The sequence below is a fragment of the Anopheles merus genome, unplaced genomic scaffold, assembly GCF_017562075.2.
Source record: "Anopheles merus strain MAF unplaced genomic scaffold, AmerM5.1 LNR4000105, whole genome shotgun sequence".
In the NCBI taxonomy this organism is placed as follows: domain Eukaryota; kingdom Metazoa; phylum Arthropoda; class Insecta; order Diptera; family Culicidae; genus Anopheles; species Anopheles merus.
In genome coordinates, this window is record NW_024427685.1 from 1 (window position 1) to 27,162 (window position 27,162).

The window sequence follows — 27,162 nt, forward strand, 5'->3', positions numbered from 1 at the left end:
CAGAGGTATAGACTGAAGACCAAACTCGGGAAGGATCACAATCCGCCGTGTTGATATATTCCTTCATACACTTCACCGGCTCCTGCCACCGTGTGATGTTGCTGGAATTTATGTAGTTTAATTTGGATCGTATATGTCTTTACGGCTGTGTGTTCTAACGGTGTGTAGTCGCGCCTTTCGAAGAGTAATGGTTCACCTAGCCACCCAGTTCACCTTTGCCACGCCAATGCTGCTCTCGATGGAGTGATATTCTTTTGTTTGCCACTAGCACGAAAGCATCTGTACCAAGTGAAACCGTGTGTGAAGATTTTTATCATTGGCTCGCTTTCCAGTGTTATGTCACTTCTTTTCGTTCGCCAAACTGTAGACAATTAAATGACAGTCGCGACACGATGGTATTTAATTATTTTCACACCCGAAAGCAGAACCCTTGATTCGCAGAATAGGAAGAGTCGTGTCGAGGATCGTTTAAGATGATTTCTTTTATTTTGTAGTATTTTCATAGCTCTTGTCACATATTGACAAACTGCACTCGAAGATTATGGAGAACAGTGGTATTAAACGGTTCGTGCTCAAGGTTTGACTGTAATCAGAAAAGAAAAAAAAACTAGAGTTAATATTGCGATACATATATACATATATACTCAGGTACACGCTAATCATTGTTATAAATTGTATTGCAATAAACTAAATTCATACATCTATTTTAGTTATTTTTTTAAGTATCTTTTACATTCAGCAATGAGAGTCATGTGAATAAACTATTTTTAAAACATTTGTACATTCGTTCGGTTGTCAGTAAATAAAAATCATAGCTCCACCATCGAACACCTTAGTAGATAGATGGACCTTGGAAGATAGACCACCGACAAACCTACGTGACACTTCGAAAAAATTAGCTTCAAAAGTTGTCTTCTTATTTCAAATGAAAATACGTTAAACACTACCGCCATCTCTATAATGATTCGCTCAAGGTGTGTTTATTAAGAAGGTGAATTATTAGCGCGTTTTCCGGGCGCCATCATTAAGTATTGTTATGTCAAATCGCATACAATTTTCTATACCCTCCTACAGCCCTTCCCGATTTTAATACCGGAGCCCCCAGTATTGTTATGTCAAGTCGTGAAATGTCAATTTGCTCTGAAGCACTTCACCTCCTAATATCCATACACCTTGGATTCGCTTACTACACTGACACAGAGGAGACACTGCTAAAACCCCTTTTTGTTTTTCTTCGCAAATTGCAATGCGTATTGTTTTATGTATGTTGCCTCACACTTCCTTCGCAATTTGTATTTAGAAAAGTTGCTTACATCGAAGCAGCAGTGAACAGAGCTTACTTTGACAGAAGTGTTCGCCTCACTGGTAAATGACAGTGCTTTCGTGTGGGACACTTTTGTAACATCAGTGTCACGTCGGTTTGTCGGTGGATAGACCTTAGACAATTAGGCCGTCTGGTGGAACAGTCGTCAACTCGCACGACTTAACAACATGCCTGTCATGGGCTCAATCCCCAAATAGACCGTGCCGCCATACCTAGGACCGACTATCCTGCTATGCGTAACCAGTAATTCAATGTAAGCCAAGCCCACAAGTGGTACAAGCAGGCCTTGACGAACAACGATTGTTGTGCCAAGAAGAAGAAGAAGATCACCATTGAAAACCAAAATAGATTACAAAAGGTGCGAGGGAAAACAGGTAAAACACGTGAAATAATATCATTGAAAATACCAGCTATTGCGCAATTTTAATGTCCTACTACAAATGGTGCAGAGATTGCTTCCATGTCACTTTTTCAATGACATTCAATGTAGGTTTAAATTCATTTTGTTTTCGAACAAGTATTTTCTTTTTATTCTGCAAAAGGTTAAAATGTTGAGTTGGCTATTATGCTGCGATGAATAACGAATTCACCCATCTGCGGTTTCCGTGCCAACGGTGGACAATGAATAATTGTTGATGGGCGGGGGGGGGGGGGGTTGAAAATTCGAGCGTATGATTTTAATTTGCAATGCTAGGGATCGTTTCAATTAATTGTATAAACATAGCGAAAGGTTGAACAACAATATTTTTCAAACCGTTGACAATAAAATTATGATTTACGGCTTTTACGTAAGCGCTCAGTAGAGGAAAAAAACATGAGCCACTAACGCTAGGTAATGAAAGGTGGGCATGCCACTGCAATAACAATGCGGTGTAAATAAAGTTTGAAAAACGGAAAGGTGGTGTTGATAATTTTCCACAACTTCCGTACAGCGAGGGAAAAATATGCTACCAATAGCTAGCTGCACTTGTATATAAGCACTAGCAGGTTACGGGGATTGTTTATACTCCGTCAGCTGCTTCATTAGCAGTGTAAACTAGAATGAGGTGAAAAGTTTGGTGGTACAATGAAAAGTTTTTCCTTTCATCGGTTTCATTGCTGTATATTTGTTTTGTTTTGCGAATGAATTGTCTGATGGAATAGCGTTGGGATTACACGTGTAGCAATCGTTGCAGTATTGTGTTAATTTCCCTGTTTCATTTTGATAATGCTAGTAAGGTAATTATGCTTCATAGGGTTTAAATGTATCGTACCTTGTTCAGTGTGAAATAATTTGTAACAGAAAATGTTATTTCCTAAACAACTAAATAACTAAAACCTTCAACGTTCAACGTTTACTTGTGTCTCCCGCTGAATTGGTCTGCGAGAAAACCATTTCTATTCATAAAACCATACCGTATTGAAATCATCTTACTTACTTATCCGGCACTACAACCGCTTTGCGGTCTTGACCTGCCTCAAGAGTGTCCGAAACCGGTCACGGTCTCGCGCCTTCGTCTGCCAGTCCGTTATCTCGCCCTTAATGGCTGACGCCTCCACGTCATCTTGCCACCTCAGTTTGGGCCTACCACCCCTCCTCTGTCCTTGTGGACGGTCTAAAAAGACTTTACGGGCTGGGTCGTCCATTTCCATGCGTACAACATGGCCAGCCCACCGGAAACCTGGCGAGCTTGATACGCTGCACGACCCCCGTACAGCGAGATGTGAGGTTCCCGTACATCTCGTATTCTTTCTTCTTCTTTGGCACAACAACCGCTGTCGGTCAAGGCCTGCCAACCCACTCATGAAGAGAGCTTGGCTTTCAGTGACTTATTGTACCATAGCAGGATAGTCAGTGCTACGTATGGGGGCACGGTCTATTCGGGGCTTGAACCCATGACGGGCATGTTGTTACGTCGTACGAGTTGACGACTGTACCACCAGACCGGCCCAATCTCATCTCGTATAGCTCGTCATTATAGCGGCTCCTCCATTGTCCTTCCACATATACGGGGCCAAGTATCCTTCTGAGCATCTTCCTCTCGAACGCGGCTAAGAGGGTTCCGTCAGATTTGGACAGTGTCCATGTCTCAGAGGCGTATGTGAGTACCGGTACTATATAAGTACTATGTAGTCCCAGCTTCATCCGATGCGACAGGTTCTTTGAGGCGAACCGATATTTCAGGCTGTAGAATGACCGGTTGGAAGCCAGCATCCTTGCACGCAACTCAGCTTCCATGCTATTGTCGTTGCTGAGCTTTTACCCAAGATAGGTGAATTCTGGGATGACTTCAAAAGTGCGTTCACCTATCTGTACGTCAATCTGAATATGTCAATAATATCATCGAAAACCCGGAAAATTGAGATGAAAAAGTTTCTGCCTAGTCTGAATGATTGTCATACCTTGCAATTGCAAAATGTTTACTTGTTCACGACTTGAATCCATTATCATCTTCTTTTGGCACAACAACCGTTGTCGGTCAAGGCCTGCCTGTACCCACTAGTGAAGTGAGCTTCTTGGCTGTCAGTGGCTTATTGATTACCCATAGCAGGATAGTCAGTTCTACCTATCCATTATAATTATACAGCGAATTGTTGATTTGTTCAAGCATGTTATTGACCCTTTCAGCGAGATATTGATATGTTCGAGAGCAGGTGTTGACATATTGATGTCTATTGTATATAAATCACAGCGATAATCAAAGAGGTAAAAAAACGTGCCGGAAGAAATTGTGCGTGCGGCAAGCAACGATTTCAAAAGGTGTCTACGGGCCGTTATCAAGTGCAATGATGAAATATTTGAAATAAAAAAAGTGAAATGAAAGTTTAGTACTAGGGTAAATGTACCAATAGTGGTGCAATTTGTAGTGGTACCGATGTGTTTTAATGGATTTAAAGTGTCACGAAGGACAATTTCTGAATATTTTAACACATAGCAATTGAAATATGTTTTATCTTCGCAATCACAATCATTTTTACCATAAAATACATCAAATTTACGAAAAAATACATATTTTTGTGACTGCTTCGTTGTACCTATAATGGTGGTATGGTTCCTATAGTCGTCGTATTGTGTTCCTATAGTGGTGGTAAACAAAGATGCCTTAAAAACAGTGTATAATATCAATGAAACTTAGTTTCGAACCTGATTTCGTATGAATAGCAAGGATTGCTGCCATAATATTGGTTTTTGCGTAATTTGATCGTAAAAAATGTATAAATTTGATCGATGAAACTCTTGACTAAAGTACTGCATCACACCTGTCCTCAACCCAACCCAGAAGAGTTTGCTTGATTTGAAGTCGATTTTCACTCAGTAGAATAAGCGAATTTTGGCCTTTGTTAGGTAAATTACTTACAGAAAACTCATTTTTGTTGCTTATTTTAGTGAAAACAGTACGAAATGTCAAAAATATTCTCGAAAAAATCTAAAACGTCCTGTTTTTATTGATTTTATAACTATAACCGCTATAGGAACATGCCTGTTTTGTGTACCTATAATGGCACTATGGTAAAAAACACTTAAAATGCATAAATATGGTCAAAAGCCAATGAATTTGAATAAAATAATATCATTTGATAACAATTATGTTAAAAAACTAATAATTGCGTTGTTATGTGGTCATTTAGAACGTTAACAAAAATATGAGTATAGTTATGAAATCCTAAGGATTTTGGAAAAATGTTGACACATTTCACAAAATAATGGATTTTTCGGTCACTAAGAAACGGAATGACCCCATTTCATTTTTAAATCCTTTGTAAAAGGCTAGAGAACATTTCACACTATCGTAGATAACTTAACTACTGTTAATTTATCGTATGAGACGCATTTTAGTGAAATACCACCACTATTGGTACTAGCACCACTATAGGTACATTTACCCTAATAGATGTTAATGAAATCGATTACGAAGAGAATTTGGAATTTCGAAAAATCAATTTGGTTTCAATTGTATTATAAGAATAAGGTGTATCACTTCCCCGATGCCATGTATATGAAGTCAATGAATGATATATACAAATCGGTTGGAGGTTGAAACGACGATTCAATGTTCATCATTCCTTCAATCAGTTGGATAACACCGATATGACGAATTCTTAACAAATTTCGTAATGCATGAGTTGTTTTCATAGCGCTGTCAGATTTAAGAGAGCGTTATAACTTCATGTAATTGATTACGTCTTGATACGATGCGATCGTTAGTGTTAGTTGATGACATCAATGAGTAGCATTTAGTCCATGTGGATCATGCAATTATGTTTCGAGTTATCGCATCCTTAAGTCCTCTAAAGAAAAGTTTACAATCCAGTATTTTACTCTCAGAAGTGAAAACTCGTTACGGAATGGCAACTCTCTAAAAATGTATTGAAATGTGATTCTCACATAAAACGAAAAACAGTAAACGACCTGATTCTCAAACATGTAGCACGGCAAGGCACGCTTCTTCATTGTGTGCTAAATAATCACAGTAGCTATCGATCATATGTTTTTTTTTTCATTCACACATCAAATCGTTCATTTTTCGGTAAAGACAATGTGGTTTCTTCTTTTGGAGAGTCATATATAAAATATGCCATAAAGGCATTGTGGCTGGAGTACAGTTTTCGTATTATTAACGCACATAGGTAACCCCATAGCTAAGTTGAAATGTTCATTGAAAACAGCCATCATCATCATATTCATCATCGACAACAGCATCAACGTCAATATCCATTGTAATGGATAACATCTAGAGTTCACGAGGGACTATTACTTCACTCTATCCTTTACACCGTTGCGGGCTTGGAAAACATATGAAAAATTCAGCAATTATTCAGCTGAATTCCAAATGTCATTTCCTTGCGCTACTACTTCATATATCCTTCAATTCATTGCCGTGTTGTATCGAACCAAGACAGAACATCCTGTACCCAAAACTGGCAACTTTCTTCCATCAATTGTCGATAGAAAGTGTATTTGCGTACCTATTGAATGAGATTGAGTGAAATCCCGTCGGAATTAGATCGATTACGTTAAAAAGCGAGTTTAAATGTATGTGCTGTTATCAATTTTCTCTCCTCTCCCACCATCGCTTGAATGGTTGCGTGTGATATAGTGGTGGCGGATTGTTGGCGCCGTTTGCAGCTGATATTAATTATGCCGCAAATTTTGGCTGGCAGCGGTTTCGATGGATCTGAGTCCCGTGCCGTGGCAGTTCAGCAAATATGTGGCAGATTTATGGACTAAACGTGTGTCCTGGTTGTCCCATTCAGGCTGTAGGATGTAGCGGGAATGGGAAGGAAGAAATGAGAAGAAGCGTTGGGAAGGCACTAAATTTGGCTGAATGAAATTTAATGTTGAATAAATCGACCGTAAGGAATCATTGCCAGATTTGGAATTGTGGTTGGGTTGGAGGGTACTGGTCGTAGCGTGAGTGATGTACAATCGCTTTGACATAAATAAAAGGTGCACCGAATGGTATACGCTCAATGGAACTCATATTTTAGTCTGCATGTGTGTTACCGTAGAGTCAAAAAGTGGTTCTGAACGAAGATACTCATCTGTCGGTATTCGTAAAAGGGCTCACCGATTTGAATTTCCACTCTTAATGGCAAATCTTTCACTGGTGGTCTTTTTATGGGCTTTCGCCATGGGCTGATTTATTGCATGATTGTCGTACTTTCCATTCATTCGATATTTTCTTTGCTCGGTTTAATTTGGTCGGATCGTCGTTTCTCATGTTTTTGTTTGAGTTTCTTTTGCTAGAGTGACTGCCATTTTAGAATAACCATTATATATTTAATATAAAAAATAATTTAAAATGACTAGTGGATTGCATTACTGAAGATTGCCATATACTTTTGCTGTATACTATATACTGCACGTAATAAACGATTGTGCAAGACAGTTTTCTAATTAATATACGTTTAGGTTAGTTCAATCATTGCCTGAATAGGTCTTGGGTCGCTTGTGAAATCAATTCTCACTGGCACATGCTCACTAGCTTCTCCATCTAGGTGAAAGGAAGATGCTTTGACATTTCATTGATTGCTACAACGTTTGTTCGCTCTTGACAGTTTCCCAGAATTATACCATCTTCTCACAGTCACTGTGCTGTGTACTTTCGGCGCAAAGCTGTCTGTCTGATCCAGGCAGAGAACGAGAGAATCCCGTTTTACTTGCGCCGTCTGTGTTGGGATAGGAAATGGTACCCTTAATTTCCGGAACCGTGCGGAAAATGGATCCCAGATACATGCACACACACGTGCAGGCAGCCAAACTCGTGTGATTGTTGTTGATATTGTGGAACATGTGGTAAGAAAATGGCCCATCCTTCTGCCATGTGTTGTTGCTATTTGCGTCTGGGATGTGAGCAAGCGGTAGAGACAAGAAAGACGCAAAGATTCCTGTTCTTGAAGCAAGAAAAAAGTTTTCTTGTAAACCACACTTCATTTTCAGAAACCGAATGGATGGCTTGTCCCGGTGGACTTGCCTCGCAGTGGCTTTTGATTGAAAACGATTCCCCCCTAGGTGACAGCATTTCAGCATTGGGTTGTTCTGGACAGTTCATCACTATTTCATTCGATCCACTTTGCGCAAGCATGTTTTTGGTGCAGGTCACTGTTTAAAGCTTCCCATTCTCGGCATAACCATGTTCTGTATCAATTGGGATTTATGTGCGGAGATTGTTTTCTTTCAGCTGCATGGGACTGAAGCTAGCTGAAGCTAGTGCTGGATAAGCTGGTAGTATTTCATCGGCCTTGTTCCTTTGCGATTGGTGATGTAGAGTTTTAGGTTCTTTGTTCTTGACGGACTTCAATGACATTGATAACAAACATAGCACACAGTAGTTGTTTTTGGAACTTGTTTGAATGGTTTGTTCGAATCTCCCTTCAGGAGAGAGTGATTCGCTCGATGCAATAGTAAATGAAAACAATAAAAATAGTAACATACTTAAAAGTTGAATCATTTTATCATTCATAATTTACGTGTTTTTTACTCATTTGAATGTTCTCTTCGTATTTCCGCTGTATGCTGTACGAAGGGAGTTTATTAGAGTTTATGGACTTAAGAGGTTATCGGATTGAAATGTTTAGCAACTAAAGTTAATAAAGATGTTTTCGTTGCCATTCGATTGATTAAAAGTTTAAAAATTGAAAAAGAGTGTTTCTATTATTTCAATGCTACAAAATCTTATCGACAAGAGACATAATGTGCAGTGCATTGTTTTTCGTGTCAGTGTTTACGGTCACATGCTCATTTCAGCCATCAGTTTTGCTGGGTAGATGTCAGTGACGTAGAAAGAACAACACATATCGTACTCCTCGTACGATACATATCATATGCTTCCGTAAAGAAGATTGCACCATCATCCTCGATAGTCTAAAGCTATACAACACAACGGTGGTGTGAAACAAATGGTGCTTGTGCGGCTTTAAATGTTGCCTGAGCTAAAGCGAAAGATGTTTTGTCGTGTCGGTAGCAATACGCGTTAGTTGACGTACCTTCGGAACAAGTGACCATTTCTCAAAAGAGAAGAAAAATGAGACACAGCACATAGAGAAAGAGAGAGAGAGAGAGATAGAGAGAGAGAGAGAGAGAGAGAGAGAGAGAGAGAGAGAGAGAGAGAGAGAGAGAGAGGAGAGAGAGAGAGAGAGCGAGAGAGAGAGAGAGAGAGAGGAGAGAGAGAGAGAGAGGGAGAGAGAGAGAGAGAGAGAGAGTGAAGAGAGAGGAGGAGAGAGAGAGAGAGGAGAGAGATGAGAGAGAGAGAGAGCGAGAGAGAGGAGAGAGAAGAGAGAGAGGAGGAGAGAGAGCTAGAGAGAGAGATGGAGGAGCAGAGAAGAGAGAGAAGAGTTGAGAGAGAGAGAGAGAGAGCCCCACACGAGAGAGAGAGGAGAGAGTGGCTTGGAGAGAGAGAGAGAGACAGAGAAGAGGAGCTTTCCGCAGAGAGAGAAGAGAGAGAAGAAGAGAGCGACGAGACCATATGAGAGAGAGAGGCTTGAGACAGAAGAGGAGTGTAGAGCTTAGAGAGAGAAAGAGAGAGAGAGAGAGAGAGAGAGAGACGAGAGGAGAGAGAGAGAGAGGAGAGGAGAGAGAGACGAGAGAGAGGTATAATGACAGCTGCTATAGCTGCATTGAGGCCGTTGTGTTGTGATGAAGCTGTTTATTGTGGGGAGTTGAAGCATGAGGTAGGATATGCCCACACATGAATGGTGTCGTTGCAGATGAAGATGCTTTTCATTATTCCATGCATGCATGCTTTCTCCATTTGTAAGCAGGTGTTGTTGGTTTTGAACATACAGACACCAGCCGCATCACCGCCCGGGTGACAGCTTGGTTGTTGCCGCTACCACTGCTGTTTTTGAAACTTTTCGCAACAGAAAGGCCTTTGTATAATTTCTTAGCATATGTTTGGATTGGCTTGGAAATTGAGATGTATGTGTCGTTGCTCTAACAAGACCCACAGAACAAGATCGCTCGCAGGGGTAAAGAGCGACCGGCTTCCGGCGTTCGGCAAACGCACCCGACGTCTTCATTATGCTGCGATTGTTGTGGTTTTGTTTCTGATCCTGGGGATAGTTTTTCTTACTGCTCAATAATGCGGAAAGCTTTTGACCTGGTACGACACAGACAAAGGGAGTGTGAGTCGAGAAGGAATTCTGGTAAAAGTAATTTTCATTAATTTGCATTCCTCCTTTTTATGGTGGGCGTGTGTGTTTTGTAATTATCCCACATTTTAGCATTACTGCATATTGATTTTTCTAATAAATTATGCAAAGAGGTAACTCGCATGGTTTTTTAATGTGAATTACTAAAACAGTTCAATGATTATTGAAGTATAATAATAAGTATCACTGTATAAATTGTATTTTTAATATATATTTATTTGTTATTGTAATAGATAAGACTATTACATGATCTATACTCTTTGCCCGGTGTCAAGGCGTTCTGAAAATGATTTGATTTTTAAAATTTCCAAATTCAACTAGTGATTTGGCTGAGGAGTTATCTAATCAATGTTAAAAACTTCCGTTGGGTTATTACGATATGATTGTTTAAAGAAATCAAAGTACAGTCAGAATTCAATAGTTGAACGCGTTTTAGTTGGCATGTGTTTTAGCCAAAATGAGTTGATAGATCAGGTGGGCTTATTCAGTACAATTTGACGTCTAAAAACGAAAATAGGAAGAAAACCTGGTTTGAAGATCGACTTGACACACATGGGATCGGTAAACTCGCTACAGGTCCGCGTAATTAGACCGGGTAGCTGATTTCCCTTCGCAACAACGCTGTCAATGTGAGGGCGAAATGACATCTTCTGGTCGAGTAGCACCCCCAGATCACGGATACATGTCGTGCGAACCAAAGCCGTGTTGAGCATAGTGTATGTAAACGAGATAGGGTAACGGGCTCTGCTGAATGATATACACTGACATTTATTAGCACACACTTGGAGGGCGTTTCTGCTGCACCAGCTGTCGAGATTCTCAAGGATCATTTGAAGGCGTACACAGTCACTGTCGTTTCTAACTGGAGCGAATATTTTTACGTCGTCGGCGTACATTAGGTGTTGGCCTGGCGATAAAACAAAAGATAGGTCATTTGTATAGATGAGGAAGAGTAGCGGTCCCAAGTTACTCCCTTGAGGCACTTCGGAGGAGCTGGTGAAGGAGTGAGAGCGATGAGATCCTATGCTTATGTAGTACGAACGACCAGTTAAGTATGAACGCAGCCAGGTGATGTGCCAGTCCAGGAAACCGAGTTTTTTTAGCTTCACGAGTAGAATGTCACGAGAGATACTATCGAACGCAGCCCTGAAGTTGATATATACTGCATCAACTTGAGTACCACGATCCATGTGGTCGAAGCAGAAACCAACAAATTCAGCAAGATTTGTGGAAGATCTCCTTGGGAGAAATCCATGCTGGATTGTATAGAATGAGCTCAAACACCTTTGCACAAGCGCATAGGGAAACAATGCCACGATAATTACTAGCATGAAGTCGACTGCCTTTTTTATGGATAGGAACCATTCGCGCGTGTTTCCAGGACGCAGGATACGTGCTACGCATAAGTGAATCATTAAATATTTTGGCAAGAATGGGTGCAAGTGATTGACGGCAGTGCTTCAAAATGTATGCGGGAATATTGTCAGGTCCAGATGATGTAGATGGTTTTATATCGCTGAGTGTGCGCGCAACTAATGCTTCGTTAATTGTGGGTATAATAAAATCGATAGCATCCGATGGAGTATTGCGAGTGGCCTCTGCTAGTGTGTTAGGGTTGTGAACAGAAAGGGTGAATGCATCAGCGAAACGATTGGCGAAAGTGCTGCAGATATCAGATGTATCGATACTAGTTTCGCCATTGTAGCTCATTGACGGAGGGATACTACTTATATTGCACCGTTTGTTCCAGAAGCTCCAGAACCGTGTCGGCTTAGGAAACAGTTGCCTTTCAGTACGGCGAATGAAGGAGCGGTAGAGCACACGATTTTGTCGACGATTTTTCTAAGTCAATCCTAAATTTTCACAATTTTACATGATATTTGAGAACAATCGGAGGTCTGTTGAATGAAACAAACGGATTTATGCACATGCACTCTTATAAGTTCCTCACTTTAAGTATGATACCGTATTTGGTTCGGTTGGTACACTGTTCCTTGTTTGCTGGCTGAACAGATTCAATAATTGTTGCCTATGTATCAGATTTTGCGAAGGAAATGTTTTGTTGAAATCCATTAATCCAATAACGCGTTTGTATAGGAAAACCGGTTTTTGAAAATGTCCGTACAGGTCGGTCCGTCCAGTGTACTTTGAAAATATTTCATTTGACAGCTAGGGAGTCCAAAGTTACTTAGTAACTCATACAAAGTCCTTAGCAACCCTTATTCCCTATCTGCCAGTTTCCAAATAAATCACCATCCATCATGGCTACCAAAAACAGAGCTAAGGGCACACATGTAGTCTATCTAGTACCTTGAAAATTTCACAAAAATCTCATGGCTTGCCGAGAAAAAATTAAGATTGTGTGATTTTGTATGGAAAAACGTGCCAACTAAAAAGCTCATATTCAATAGTTGGCAGGGAATCGAAGTACAGTCAGAATTCAATAGTTGAACCAAAGTCTATATAATACAGAGGTCGATGCATAGCTCGATTTTGGGCCCCCATTTTGAAAGCTTATTTTTGACAGTTAGATGAAAAAGTTTGTAAACAATTCCATACAACCAAACACTTTTTAGGGCCAATTGTGCTTTTTCTGCACAAAACCTAGTGTAACTATACATTTCCTTCTCATGTACGTGGCATGGAGTAGTTTTTTGCACTAATTCATCAGCTAAACACGACCAAAAGCAGGAAACAAGCGTATTAGCTTTGGTCCTCTTGAGCTCCACATGATTTCGTCCTAATTTTGGGCACTGATCTTGTTATAATCAATAATTGTACCATAATTTTATCTTTTCTTGATATTCGTCAACTTTTTTAAGTGCAATATTACGAACAAACGATGTAAAAATGCCCGAAAATGCATTCAGACCACTGCATGCACAACAACTAAAACCTCAATGTATGCTGCGATGAAACTATTGAAGCTTTTTCATCCAGCTGTCAAAACTTTCCCACGCTTTTTGATCAAATGTTCTGGACGACTCGACCTCTGTATTATATAGACTTTGAGTTGAACGCTCGATAGTTGGCTGACAGTTCAATTAAAAAGTATGCGTTTGTATGGGAAAACCGGTTTTTGAAAATTTTACAAAAATCTCATGGCCTGCCGAGAAAAGTTTCAAAATTTTTTGTATGGAAAAATGTGCCAACTAAAAAGCACATATTTAATAGTTGGCAGGGAATCGAAGTTCAACCAATGAGTTCAGACTGTACAACCAACGAGTTCAGACTGTAGTGGTGCAATGAAAAATGATAAATAATCTAGAAGCAAATCAAGTAGAAACAACGCGATAATTTTTAATACTTCAATAGTCTGACTTACTGAACTGTACGGGAAAGATAACAATATAAAAAACAATAAAAAATGTTGATAATGACGTACAGTGCCGTACACGAAGATGTACTCGTTGTATGAGAGTACGAAGATGTACTCGTTTTATGATCATTTATTTTAATACTTTAATGGTTTTTGGTACCTTATTACCATCGATAGCTAGAAATATCCGGCTATAAGCTAAACTATAAAAAAAGAACAAATGACTATACAGAATATAAAACGTATGACTTTTTAGGCAATGAAGCTCATAGAAAAATTGCGAAAGGTAAAAAATTGGAAAAAGATAGAAACCAAATTAACTCACTTTAATTGTATTTATATATGAAAAATGATACACAATTGTTCAATGATGATGATGATAGTAATGATAATAATGACATGAAATTTTCTGCTTTTTTAGATTTCTGTTTCTATTTGAATTATGGGTTGGTTTTACGTTTGAACCTACGCATGAGAAAAAATGTTACGATTTATTCAAAGCCACTTTTTGAAAGATGAATATTCAAATGTGTATGATAACTAGTTTATCTACCGGCTTGGTAATAATAATCGTAAATTCACTGCGCAGATTTTATGTCCCTCATTTGTCCCCCGCATGAAGGAAGACGATACGCATACAGCAAGGTGATTCTTTTATTGTTTACAGAGTGAAAGAGATAATACATTGAAAATAACTTTGTCTGGGTACATCTGGAGAACAGGCTTAAAATATGCATTGTAGTATTTTTTTCTTTTTTGAGCAAAGTTTTATAGTATTTAATGATCTCTGCATAGTATATGGAACACTAAATGAATATTTTAACTATGTTTCGATTATCAGCTTGGCTTTCATACCACATATTGCTATTTCAATACAGGTTTTGATGGCTACTGAAATACGGGTACGCAATATATGCAGTTCCACCCCTTTGGCACATTACAACCAACTCGTGCTTCATTGGATGAGTTAAGTTTGAAGTTCATCCGCCGAAAAGGATGATAACATAGGAAGCACAGCATTGCCCGGAGAGGCATACTTTACAGCAAAGTACATCGTAACTAAACCGTACTTCGCTCCCAGGATAGGCAAAACCAGAACAGGGAAAGTAACTCCGTAGCTATTGTCGACTTCTCCATCGACGAGCTGTGGCAATAAAATTGTCGTAAAGTGAACTTGGCTCCGTTCGCCTTTTATTATCCAAGCAATTCCTTGAGGAAATCGATAAGAGACGGAAGCTCTGGACTCGTAAGTAGACAGCGGGTTGGAGTGACAGCTAACATTACTTCCACTGCGATTTTTGAGCTGCACATCACAGCTTGTTTCGTTCGTTGCGTGCTTTGTACAGATCATGCTGATGTTGATGGGAATGATGTGGACGATGATGATGCTGTTGCTGATGGTATGGAATCAGCTTTGTTACGTGTAGGTGAAAATATCAAAAGATGTTGGAAAGAGATAAGCTACTTCGTGAATTGTGACTGGACAGATGCGAGAAGCACGGAAACATTAAACTTTTGTTAGCGTATGATGTGTATAGTTGAAGTAACGATACAATGTAAGCTTTAATTTTTGGGCACATGATAAATGCTTTGGCGAAAAGCAACGTAATTAAAAGCTTTAAGTAGTTATATTTAAGAAGAAACACTACAAAAAAGCAATGTTGCTTAACAACTTGAAGTAGTTGTTTGTAGACTATAAGACCTGTAAACCCTTTGAAGTAGTATATCTAGCCATATTATATTCCAATCATATTTGGAATTCGACATTTTAGAAAGAATTTGATTAGTTTTTTTTATTTGCTTGTCAAAAACCCTATGATGCTATTTTGCGTAAACTTTGAGACTAGATTAGTACCTATATCGAAATCATACGGTCCTGCAATCAAAGGTATATTTTTAGAGTAGAAGCCATCTTTTAAAGTGCAATGTAGTCCAAAGGTAATGAAAAGGCGATATTGACGGGTGAAGCATAAACACGATTAAATGGTGATAAAACATTGCGGCACCAAAGGCAGAGAGATTAAATTCTCACTCTGAGGCAGGCAGACTGGCTACTGTAGCCGAAAAGAAAGTTCTTAATTAAGTATATACAGTGAGTTTGAAATAAATTTCTTGTTCCTGGCTACAGATCAGTTTCATGATTCTTATGAGTTTACTGCATACTAAGTATCTACCAGTCGGCGTAGCAAATAGGGTCCCACACCAACAAAGACAATATTTCCTTCCTCTCGCCCGGAAGTGGAAAACAGTTTTTTGTTCAGTTTGTTCAAAGGTTTCCGGTATCAGGATATCGTGTTTAGGTGTTTGTTGTTTGCGGATCCACCGGTTAGTGCGTAAACTTTGTCTGACAGGCGGTTTTCGTGGTCGATTGGCTATCTTCCGAGTGGTGGTTTGTGAGCAATATTTGCGCAAGTTATCACCGTCAACCATCGAGGGGTAGGGAATTAAAGCTGCCGTACCTACGCAAACCATACCGGAAAAGGGAATAACGAAACAACAAAATCTAGACGAAAATCTCGATACGTAGCAGCAGGTCCCATTCACGCCACCATTTACCATCGTCATCATCGTCATGGTCGACGATTTAATGTTCCAACGATTTATTTTTCCGATGCGAGAGAGGTAAGACCGGTAAGGTGTGGAAAAAGGTTGTCCCCAAAAATGGAAAGGTAAATTTCCGCTCAAGATGTTTGCCGAAAAGATTCACGGCGCTAACCGCTGTGGTATCCTTGGTTGACATTGCAAATTCGTTCTTTCCCCCTTCTTGTTTTTTTGTCGTTTACGCGATCATTTCATGAAACGTGAGACACATTTTTCGCTGGACCCGTATTGCCCCTACTGCACACGATGAGATGGCGATCTCGGGATTGAAAACTTACGAAAGCTTTAGGTTTTTGGGTAGACCCATTCTCGGCTGAACTCCAACTTATGGGTTGTTTAGTGCATTTGTACCATTGAAGTTCGTATAACTTTGTGATTGATGATTGTCGTAAATTTTTGAAAGAAATTCGATAGACATTTTTGTTTAAATTTTTTATCGATACAGGAAAGGTGAAAAACTATAATAGACAGCAATTGAAAGATAAAAAATAATTTTTTGTTTTTTTTTTTTTACAGGTATGTTCACAGGTTTTACAGGATTGATTGGTTGATCAGTTATATGAAATGGCAGTGAGTACATAACTTTTGTTTTATTCAATTTACTGTTTGGTAATGTTGACTTGGTTGACTAGGCTGTATTAATTGAAACATAAACTTTATGTTCCTAGCACAGAATTAGGTGCCAAATAAGTTGCATCTAGTTTTTATTCAACAAATATTATTCGAATTACTATTGCTGCTACTCGTCTACTCGTCTACTGCTACGGGCCTAATTCAATCATATGGTGACTACTACTAACTAACTACTACTAACTACTTCTTAATGAGGCATTATCAACATCTTTTCATTATTCAATTGTAAACAAATGTATACACACTACAATATGAATGATAAATGTGATAGCTCTGACAAAAATCATGATGATAAAGTTGGTATGGCATCATTTCCATACAGATTTCCTAATAGTTACTTTTATCCATGCTTTTTTTCAATCCAAACTGTCGTTGAAAGCTTACAAAACTGCAATAATTCGTAAAAGAAAATTAATATTTATGCCTGAAAAGATGCGATATTTTCAACAAACGTAATAAAAACAAACTCTTATCGGAAGGTCTAATACAAAAATGTTGACGAGTAACGGATAGTACTCTTAAAGCATCACCTCTGCAAGTTCTAATTACATGTATAATCAGATGGCATAATTTGCATTTAGCGATGCAGTTTGCGGCCGATCTCATGATACAGTCGTTAACTCGTACGACTTAACAACATGTCCGTGTCATGGGTTCATGCCTCGAATACCGTGTCCCCATACGTAGTACTGACTATCCTACTGGAGGTAATCAATAAGCCACTGAAAGCCATGCTCACTAGTGGTACAGGCAGGACTTGACCGACAACGGGGTTGTTGTGTCATAGAAGAAGAATAGAAGATACAGTTGAGCGGGGGTTGTGCGAACATGTTGCATGCGCATTTGAAACGTCACTGATGTTCAACCAAAATGCGATTAATTTTCTGCCAGTTTGCTGCTTTCCAGGTGTTTTCTGTACCAATGGGACTAAAACTAAACGAGATACTCTCTCGGAACGGGTAAAGTGTTGCAATCGATATCGTGCTTCCTTTTGTGATAGTCGGTAGCGTGGATAACAAGCTTGAATGGTAAACTCTTTCCAGACGGGTTTGACCTTGCACGAGTCAAATCAGTGCGAATGCGTCCTGTTTGCTATTTGCCAAGGATACTAGTTCAGATTCGCATATCGAGACCTACATCACGTTTCGGTGTCACCACTTGCAATAGTGGAATGGAATGGGATTGAACCGAGACAGCCATAGAATCGATCGGAAGTAGTGTTGGGAATTTCGTTAAAAAAAGGAACGGAACGGAACTAGTGTATTTTTCAAAAAGAACGGAACATGAACCTGGGGTGCAAAAGTACCGACCCAGAGCTTAGAAGCCAAATTGTCATGGGGTGGGGGGGGGGCATGGGTTTGGCACTTATTACAGGATATGAAAAGGCGTTTCTTAAATCTGAAATCATATCTGACACCAAATTTAGATGGGTTCAATCTATGCCCACTAAACTGTACCAGCTGTGCTAATATAAAGCATGCATTTATTATCTAGCATTTTTTATACTTTTAGATTCGACGACCATTTTTGGTCAAAGCCTTCCTGTACCAGTAAATGGCTTGGCTATCAGTAACTTATTAAATGCCCATAGCAGGATAATCATCCCAGCGTATGGGGGCAAGATCCATTCGAGGCTTTTACCCATGCCGTTGTTATTGAGTGGTACGAGTTGACGATTGTATCACGAGATTGACTAATTATTTGAATTTCACTTAATATTTAAAACAAAAATAGTTTATTTTTCACACAAATCGTTTACAAGATCACGGCACTCAAACGGTTGTCGAATGGAACAGAATGCTTCGAATCGAATGGCCAAATATAAGAATCATGCCAAGTGCCAAGATCAAGTGGATATCGTGGCTTACAAAAATAAATACACTTTATTTTTCGTTGTTCATACTCGCATATTATAATACATCTTTTCCAACCCGTCCTGCCATATGAGTACAGATTTAAATTTTATAAGGTAAGTGTACCAATTATGGCTGCAATATGTTATCAAGATACCGATTTTACGCCTGTAAAAATAAGTATTGGATAAAATTTTAAACTTTTTTATGTTTTTATGTAGCCTACAATGTGTAGAACACGAGAGTATTTTTTATTTTGACTCAATGTTCAGCGAAACAACAGAAAATTACGATTAAAAATTTGCATTTCAAGTTACCAATTATGGCTATAGTGTTCCTAGCAATTCGCCATAGCTGTACCAATTGTGGTTGTAGGCCAAAACTCGTGGATATTTACACCAAAAATTACTTTGTGACATTGTTTTAACTGAAATCAAGTAAAAATAAGTTCACTGCACCAATATAATGCATGTAGCCACCATTAAATACGTAAAATTAACATTTTAAAATGTCAGTTTTCTAACACTGGTTGTATTGATATCCACGCTCAATTAATCGCACAATTGATGTGGCTAATCATAAAAAAAATACTTTCGTACACCTTTGACACCGTACTTGGACACACACCTGACAATCTTTCACATCACCTGGAAGCTATACCGAAGCCAGCCACCGTTTCAGCGCGATACGAAGAGAAGCACAGACAATCAGGGTGGTCTGTTGGAATTTGTTTAAATAAAGAATCGTATCCATATTTCAACTATCTTCTGACCAAGATACTTCTAGCCAAGACTAGCACTAACTATCGATCAGGGAAGAACAGCGTATTTGGCAATAAGGCGACACGAGCGGCTTCAGATTTCGCTTTCTTCGTATGAAAGTCATTCAAAGCTGTATTATTTTGGTGAAACTGGTTCGATTTCATTATACTGACTTTTCCACTGATTACTGATTTGAACACTTTACAAGAAAATGATGCTTAAAACACAAAATAACACTTTATATTGCGAAAATAACAACGAGAAACCCCAATTTGATCACTTGTAAACTACGCACTTCGACCAAAACGACAGTTGTCAACAAAGCATCCATAGCATACTGCGATATTTGGTACACCGAAGGTTAGTTGTACCAATTATGGACGTACAGAAAAAAGGCATACTTTCGATGAAATTTTGGTGAATTTTGATGCGTAGTCGTTAAATAACTAATATTTTGCACCAAAATGATGATTTTGAGATGAAATTATGGTTAGGTGCTTGAAAATCGCTAATATCCTACAGTGCTCCTCTTAGCAAAATGGTAAGAGATACCAAAAATCTTGTCAACACATTTTAAAAGGGTGATATTTAACAAATGAAAGTGACCAGCATGGAACTAATGAAGCACAAATGTGTTAAAATGTTCATATTTGAAAAGAAAAATCCTTCCGTGGTTTTAGAATGCAAAAAGACTGTTTTAGAGCAAAAACAGTGTTCGTTATAGCCATAATTGGTGCTATTGCCACAATTGGTACACTTACCCTAATAGTTATTTGTCTAGTTTAAACAAGCTAAATTATAACAAAAAGTATAATAGATGTTACAAATTGCACCAGAATACCAAATGCAACACCATTTTTGGTTTCGCTTATCACGATTTTTATAAACGATACGCGACGAAGTGCGATGAATATTCCTGTGAGCATGGGAGAGTGCACAGGCAACACATACTGTGTGCGAGAAAGAGTGAACAGTTATCTTGCATGCAGCAAGCAACAGCCGGACAAAACCGGTTTTTTCAAAGAACGGGACGCACGAACGATAGCACCTTGCAAACAGTATTGAAGAGGCAAAGACCGGAACGGAGTGAACGGAAAGAACGGATTGAACGGAACGGAATAAACGGAAAGAACGAAATGAACGGAACGGAACGGAATGAATGCAATGAACGGAACGGAACGGAATGAATGGAAAGAACGGAAAGAACGGAATGAACGGAACGGAACGATTTTGTATAAAGGATCGGAACGGAACGGCCTACATAAAGAACGGAACTTTTTTACTAGGTTCGGATCGGAACGGCCAACACTAATCGGAAGTAGCTTTCCGTTTTGCAGGGCATCATATTCCGGGTGACGCGCCGCTGCTGGCGTCGCAATGTGCCACGTGTGTTTTATACGCCAAATTTAAGCTCACCCACGTGAACGCATCCGACGGCTTTCTGCCGTAACGGGGACCATGGTACACGTTCGAAATCAGTGCCTTTGTATAAAATGATGAGTGAACTAGGATGAGCAATGCCGGATGTCGCACGAAGCGCGGGCAGTGTGCAAAGTTTAACATTGTTGTAGCACATAGCGTGCCGTGGTCGGGAGCAAACGGGAGAAAATGGTTGGAAAATGAAGCCATGTGCCAAATCAAAAACCGACATTGTGGAAAATTGGCTCAGATCTTGTTTGTCGGCAGTTTGCACTCACGCGGAATATTCTCTCGCACACCCACCCACACACACACAGCAAACGGATCAGCGTTATTTGTTCGCCTGCTTACTCGCACAAGCGGTTTTGCAGCGTTGGGATGGATCAATTCGGTCGGCAGCTTTTAATAGTGTTTTAGTTTAAAAAAGAGCATTGCAGGAGAGATGGTAAAAGTGGCATCGCTCCACAAAATAGTGGCGAGGCATGGCAAAAAACCCATGGCGAGCGATTTTAAGGCAACCAAGTGAACGATGCAAATTTCGATGGAACCAATCCACTCGCTCTCCGTAAAGTATTTGCTGTGTACCGTGCCATGTGATAGGGTATAATTTAACTTTTTTTCTCTTGTTGCTCATAGGTTTTCGTTTCCAATTGGCGGATATTAAGATGGATAAAGTGAGGCAAATAGAAGCGAAATGTGCACATCCTTTGGGTATTATTAAAGCGTCACAAATTCCTTGGATTTAAAAGGAATCCCATCTGGGTAGTATTTGAATGCATTTGGAAAGTTGATTGATCATAAATGATGAATATGTTGGCATCATTAGCTAATATGTTGTCACTTACTTAAAACCTCTGTATCAACAAATTATATCTTAAATAACTATTTCGGTTTGAGTTGATGTATCGTTCATAAAGAAACAAAAATGGAATCTTCAATTTTTAAATCTCTTTTATGGTGTTTTTAACAAAGCATACACCAAAAATACACATTTCAATCGTTGGATTTAGAGAGCATTTTTGTGGTATTGCTTTGAGAAACACTTTTCTTGCCTCCGGGTGACTGAGCAATTATTCTGGAGAACTGCTGCAGATCGGCTGGATTACTCTAGGATGCACACAATCCTCTCGGTGCATCATAATGAGTTTTTAATTTCACCATCACTTTACCGCGCGATAATGATGATGGTCGCTGATGCTTTTGCGAGTGCTCATAGCATCAAGAAAGCCGATAGATCATGCAACGAAGACTGCTTGAGTTGTGTAGCCCTTCTTTAGCAAGTTCTCTTTCGTGTTACAGATGCTACAGGGCAGCAGTTTTTGAGCAAAGATTCGTGCTGCATAAGATGCACAACTTGATCCCACTGCCGAGCACACCTACCAGTGGAAGAGTGGCTCCCAATTTTATGATGTTGTAAGCTTTGTTTTTATCGCACAATGCAACGCAATTAAGAATTCTGCTTAAGTTACGCGGCTGCAGTAAACGGAGATTATTTTTACAAGGTTTGGCAAGAACGGGATAGACTGCTTCATTGAGCAGCTTGAATGTGAATGGTTTCTAGTGGCGTAGAGTGGTACTTTTTAATTAGAGTGTTTAAAAAATGCATATTACACTTTCTTTTGTTTCCGCTATACTCCTCTTCCACATTTCCACTATTTGTCATCAATGTATCAGTGTATCCCGGCGCTCTAGCACCAATCGAACACGACATCGAACATGAAAAATGTATGGGATTTGACATGTTTGTCGTGTTTGTTTGTTTGTGTCTGACAGTGCACCTCCATATATTATATGGGTTTGTTCGAGTCGGATGTCGTGTTCGATTGGTGCCAGAGCGCAGCCTATGTCAGTGTATGTGGTTTTGATCATCGAGGGAATGGTCGTGCCGGATCTCTAAATAAAGTATTATTTGCATCATTGTTCGATGCGAAAACGGCTGTAATACTTACACTACATTTTCACCTATCAATTTCAAAGCTTTTCCAGTCCAGTTTATGTAAAAACACGGATAAAGAGCATATTGCTGAAAGCGTGGACTGACTTCCTTATATACCACATATATTACATAGATCGTAGTAGTCAATATATAGTGAGTCCAAAAAGTATTCGTCTAGCTCAATATCTTACAGAAAAAGGTGAATGCTAAGGTAATGATGAGGTTTGATAAAGTAACATTCAATTCAAATGTTCTGCTAAAAATTGAGCATTAAAATAGTGCAACAGCAATTAAAATTCGTAAACAATAACTAAAACCTAACTAAAAAAGTCGCTTGATGTACCTCATGTTTCATTACCAGTTGATCGGGAGAATATACAGAGGATTGTCATTTGCACATAAAACTAAACCAGCCGAAACCTAGGTGATAAAAACGGCTAAGTAGACTCTCAATATGATGTCAGTTGTCAATTCTCAATAGAACTGGGTCACGAGTCCCGGAAATGCAATATTACTATCAGAGATTTGTTGGAACAAGTCTTCTAGGATGAATGGTTCAAAAATACGCACTTTTTAAGTTTTATAAATGCTTGCGTTTTGGTCAAGTAGTCGCTAATACACTTAATTGTATTCAGAAAACAGGTTGAGCATTTTTTGTTGCCATAACTTTTAGGCATATTTTATAGACATATTACGCCACTAGCCTAATTGACAAATACTTTTTGTGCATCCGTTTAACACCTTTTTTTGTTTTTACCTGTTTTAGTTGCTATTGCACTATTTTAATCCATATTTTTTAGTCTGTATGATTTGATGGTTCCTTTATCAAATCTCATCATTACTTTTACCGACTCATGCCTATACCTTTTTCTGTGACATATCCAGCTAAACGAACTCTTTTTGGACTCACTCACGAATACTTTGGATTCCATGAATATTGTATTGTATTGCATAACGACTTGTTTCATGTAATCCATAAAATCGCTTGAATTATTTGGAAATGTCTGTGTACCGAACTGAAACGAGCTGAAGTGTAATTCGAACTGAAACATCATACCAAAAGTGCAAATCTCTGGCATTCTGCAGCACGTGTTCGTGTGCGCTGCAGAATGTTTCGAATTTTTGGTTCAACGTAGCCATATCAACGTAACAATAGCAACGTAGCCGTAGCTTCCCGCCCATATCCTTTCGAGGTGCAGCTTACCCGTGCATTGGAATTGATTTTGACGATTTAATCCGTGTGCTTACGGGAGTTGGCTCGTTTGCGAAATGTAGCTGAATTCGGGTGCAATACCACCTTTTATAACCAACTGCAACGGGTAGTGCTGCATTCAATCGCACTTCGTTCAGATAGTCACCGATCACATCTTGCGTAGTGTGGGAAAAGGGAAATATTCATGTATTCAGTGGTAAAAGATAAATTGGATAAATTGCATCGTTAGCAGATAATTTCATTTCCCGGCATTATCACATCGATATGAAAGGCTTCTGTGTTTTTTTAAACATAAGACTCGATGCTTTGTGCGACACGCTGACATATCTGAGATCACAGTTGATGCATTGATGATTTGAATTACGCGTTGAAACTTTCGTCTGATTTCGTGTACAATATTGCAAACGCTTTAGTGCTCAAGCAATACTGAGATATGTTTTGTTTATGGTTGTTACACAAATCTTTAAAAAAAATCCCATTATTTATGAATTTTAATGGGTATTTATGATCACACCAAAAATGTGAAATATATTCACGAAAAGGGGCTGGCTGTGATATTTGGAGGAAATTTGAATAGGAAAGTGTACACCTTATCGCTGGTCGGTTTGCATCGCCAGTCATTTTTTTTTTAAATTTCAATTCACGTCGTTTTTTCACACTATCTGATCCTTAGATGTTTGTAGGGGTTGCTGCAGAATTACTCGCTAAATTTCATACATACGTAGTGGGAAACTGTAAACAAGTCCCTTAATTAAATCATAAAACTTTTACCACCTACTGTTGGTAACGGTGCGACAAGCGTAACTAATCTGGCTGAAGATTGAAAACACTGAACGAAGCGGATGGTCAGCAAATGGTCATCGTTTGACCAGTCAGGCTGGCAAGTTTGTTAATGAATTAGGCTGTAAAGCTTTGTACAGTGCATAACACCATCATAAAAGTTGGGATCGCTCTTTTCTGTGATGCAGTGCGCTCATGAAACACGGACCGTTCGCTGTGTACCAAGATAATCAGGAGTAGTATGTTCAGAGCCAACCATAAGAGCAGCTGTAATTAAGTTATAGCTTTGGGTTAAAACACTTTACTAACATTGAAATGTAACATTACTGTTTCCTTCAAATTTATTTCCATTTATTCATGTTTAATGTAAAATATGAAAAATGACATAAAAATCAAGTAGTTGAATGATACTAGCTTGAAATTTACTCGCTTTTGAGAAGCATGGACTTCTGATGAAAATATTATTAAGCAATAAACTATGTTCAGCTAAAAATAATTATAGAATAATTGTTCTGCGTTTACATTGTATGAATCATGTATTTTCAATCTTTACGCTTCGAGCTGTCTGAAGTATATTTTAAACATTACAACGAAAATGAAACCATATTGATGTTGCAGTAAAACCGGCTACACGCACCATATACTCACACGTAACCAAAGTAACAAAAAATCGGATCACATTACTAAGCGAATGTTTGATCAAACTGCAGCAAAGCAGTGTTACCACGAAAATACAAATAATCAAAATAAGAGCAGGTGCTGTCACAAAACGGGGCGAGAATAGAACGGGTATGAAACAGCACCCTGTTTTGTAGCAGAACTATGCACAGAGTGGCACAAATATTGTAAAGAATGAGATTGAGGTCTATACGACAGGCAGGGTAATTTTAGAATGTATGGCTTGGAAAGATGGTTCAGTTTGTAGTTCGTTCTCTGTTTCTAGGAAACCAAGCAATCGCTGTTGTAATGTTATTTGGTCACGCGAGAGACAAAGCGCTTAGCGAGGCGTAAAGTTTGCAGGCTCTAATGGAACTAGCATAATGTGTTTCCTAATGCAAACTGTTGTGTGTTGTTTTTGCAAAATGGAGAAAAAACAGAATTCAACGTCAGCGCTTTTCCAATGTTTGTTGCTCTGTTATAATATAGCAACTTACGCTCTCTTTTACTCTCGCTTGCCCTACTTAAGGCAGTACCTTCCATCAAGCGGTCGGAATTTGAAGTATGAAATTTTAATATTTCTTGCAAAGGGCAAGAAGCAGCACGCGGTAAGTATTTCAATGGGTAGGAAGAATATGGCTAGAGTGATTTACATTATGTAACGAAAGTGAATCGTCGGAAGGGTAGGAATTTGCATGTACCGTGCTGCTGGTCTGAAAATAGGTTTAGTGTTTCGTGTATTTGGTTTGATTATCTTCAAGAAATCAACCGGGTACTGACTGACTTGGATAGGTGCTTGCTGGGCAAAATGTAATTAACAAAATGATTAAGGCAATGCTATTTGAAGAGAATTTGTCAGATGATGGAGCCATTCGGAATGGTGGAATGCAATTGAAGTTAGTAACATTGTAGGGTTTGTATATTATGAAAAGAGGATTGGATTGTTAGAGCGGACTCAAGGACAAACATCATTTGTTTATTTGTTTATTGGTATATGTTAAGTGATTGGCCATCATTAGCCTTATCACTGATCTTATAAACTAAACTTATAATAACACAAAGCATCACGGTACAATGTAACATCAGCACAAAATAAATAATCATGAAGTATAAATTTAAACGTTCTTAGCAGAAACTGGGTTGTTGGAATTAATTTATTTTCCGTATAACGTAAGGATTGCTTTGGAAGCATGGAATCATGCTACGCATCATACAATATTGTCTTGTTTGTTAGCTATATAAGGTATTTCAATATGGTTTAAAATATTGCATTAAAACCAATCGTTAAGAAATGGTGATGCTGCTGCAGATTGATTTAGAAGATAATTTATCTTTTTAGTTTGAAAGAGATCTTTGCTTGCTTGGGGGTGGTTTTTTCATATTCAGCACTTCAGCAGGGACCTGAATTATGAGCTTTCCATTTTCAACAGGTTGTGTTGGCCAATTGGTTGTAGTTCACGGTTATGAATATGTAAAATTGTCTGCTGCTGCTTCCTTCGTTTCATGATGCGCGCAAGTAACGGATGGATTCTGTTATTGCATGCATAATTTACGCATGGCGCATCGTACACAAAAAGGCAGCTTTTGTTCAGTTTATGCATGCAAAATCATATCTTGGACTGTTAGCAAAAAGGGCTACTAAATTGGGCGCAGCATGATGAGCCGTGGCTCAGCGTGGAGAATGCTTGCGGAAAGAACCATCTCAGTTATTCCCGAGGGATTTGAGCTGGGAATGCGGGAAAATGTTGAAAAACTAACAATATCAAAGAATTCAGCAAAAGATATGTATCTTCAGCATAAGATCTTTCTGTATAGCTTGTTTGTGTAAAATTTAGGATATGCGGTGGCACATGTTACCACTCTACACGACGAGGACGTGTCGGATCCCAAGGGGTTTCGGATCCCATCCCATTGCAGAGCAAGTAAGTAGAGTTTTAATGTTTATTATTTTTGTACTGCAATAATCTATGTTTTATAAAATCTACTAAACTGACAAACTGTTAGATATAATTGTGTTGTGATTAGTGCAGAAGGC

The 27,162-nt window shown here is 38.9% G+C and overlaps 1 long non-coding RNA gene across 2 annotated transcripts in view; it reads right to left on the minus strand.

Moving 5' to 3' along the window:
• Positions 1-140: 140 nt before the first annotated feature.
• LOC121601494 overlaps positions 141-27,162 on the minus strand; it is a 79,823-nt gene continuing 52,801 nt past the window's right edge. For both annotated transcript variants that reach the window (XR_006006112.1, XR_006006113.1), the window contains exon 4: positions 141-583. This is a non-coding gene — a long non-coding RNA (uncharacterized LOC121601494). The remainder of the gene's footprint in view (positions 584-27,162) is intronic.